Raw genomic sequence first — 1,604 nt, 5'->3', positions numbered from 1 at the left:
GGGAAGGAGGGAACAGGGGCGCGGGGGGGAAAGGGGGGGGCGAAGGAAAAAAGAGAAGCTTTTTTTTCCCTGCTGTTGCTGTGCCTCCCAAGCATGCAGTGCTAAGGAAGAGTAGTTCCCCACTTTCATCAGCTAGCTACATCCTTGGGATAAAAGGGAGCAGTCCGGAATGATGCTGAGGCTGCAGAAGGGAAAATAAGGCTTTGCAAACATGCCTGACTCCCCCCGAAATTCTCTCCTCCACACCCCCTCCTCCCTAAAACCTGCCCTAAAGGGAGGGAAAGAAAAAAAAAAAACAAACAACAACAACAAAAACAAAGCCAAAAAAACAACACACAAGGAAAAAAGTGATGAAAAGACACAACTCACCTTAACAAGGGGTGTTGGATGGGGTCAGAGAGGAGGAAGGGTATATAAAAAGATCTATTTTTAGCGGAGGTTGTGATAGTATTGGAACACACAGACACAGGGTTTGGAAGCAGGGAGAAGAGTATAAAAAAAAAACGAGGGGAAGAGAAATTATCAAGAAGGTGCAAGTCAGTCTGGCAGGAGAAAGGAGAATCCCCAAGAAAAAAAAAAAAAAGAAAAAAGAAAAAAGAAAAAAAAAAAAAAAAAATTAAAAAAAAAAAAAAAAAAAAACCCCAAAAGCCAAACCTGGGCTACAGATAGGTCTAGACTTTAATTGCGGAGCTGCCTAAGAAGAATTGTTGGCCTGGGGTCATTTTAATCAGGTTGCATGTCAGCTTGCAAAATCTCCAAATTAGCTTACAGCTCGGGGAGAGAAAGATGTTTTTCTTTCCTGAAGAACGCAAACAGATTGTTGTGACATGTTCTCAGTCATCATGACAGATCAGATCCCTGCTTCGCGCTGCGAGCCGGGAAAGAAGTCAGCCGCTTCTCCAGCTCCTTTGGAGATTTGGGCATCTCCCAATTTGTCAGAGCCGGGGATGGAGTTTATAGAAATCCTCCTGAAAGTGAAGTTTATATGCAAAGACTCTGATAAAAGAGATTGACCTTAATTGGGAAGCAAGTTTCTTTCACATTTTTTAACAACCTCCAGGCCTTCCTAGCAGTCTGATGAAAGGGAAGTTGTGAAAAGAAACAATCTGTATTTATGCAGCAGGAACTATCATATCCTGAGCCGCGCGGAGAATGACAAGGAACCGACTCATCCTTTTTAAAAAAGGATTAATTTGCCATTTTCTTCCCGAGTTTGTAAAAAGTAAGGCCGTGGGTGGATTTCAAAACAGGCTGAGTACTTTAGTTAGATTTACGGCAAGCTCTGAGCCTCTGTGAGGCTCTGCATGTTGCTGTGGAGCAGCTGACCCGGGATAGTTTCCCTCCCAAGATGTCCCCAGCCCATGTGTCCAATTCAGTCCCTTGGTTTTGGCACATTTGGATGCTTTTTTTCTCTTTACTTCTCCATGTTCGGGTTTTCATCTGCCTCAGTAAATGGCTCCAACGGGATCACTTGGGGAGGAGGAAGCAGGGAGACAGGAGCTGGGGTAGTAGCTGGGTTTCATCTTGATGGACTACCAGAGGGAGAGGCAAGTGGAAATTCATGAAAGCTGGCTGGTAGTGGGACATACAGAATCACAGAATCT

General features: G+C 44.3%; 1 protein-coding gene across 7 annotated transcripts in view; it reads right to left on the bottom strand.

The window, feature by feature from the left end:
• The window catches only part of LOC106886004 (poly(rC)-binding protein 3-like), a 525,351-nt gene extending 524,749 nt beyond the window's left edge, over positions 1-602 (bottom strand). For 4 of the 7 annotated variants that reach the window (XM_014938586.1, XM_014938583.1, XM_014938584.1 and 1 more), the window contains exon 1: positions 370-602. The gene's annotated coding sequence lies outside the window, so the exon portion shown is untranslated. The remainder of the gene's footprint in view (positions 1-369) is intronic. The other 3 variants (XM_014938588.1, XM_014938589.1, XM_014938590.1) reach the window with 3 other exon arrangements.
• Positions 603-1,604: the final 1,002 nt, after the last annotated feature.

The sequence above is a fragment of the Calidris pugnax genome, unplaced genomic scaffold, assembly GCF_001431845.1.
Source record: "Calidris pugnax isolate Ruff unplaced genomic scaffold, ASM143184v1 scaffold13, whole genome shotgun sequence".
In the NCBI taxonomy this organism is placed as follows: Eukaryota; Metazoa; Chordata; class Aves; order Charadriiformes; family Scolopacidae; genus Calidris; species Calidris pugnax.
Note: the sequence above shows the minus strand (reverse complement) of the source record. Positions and strands in the feature narration are given on the sequence as shown.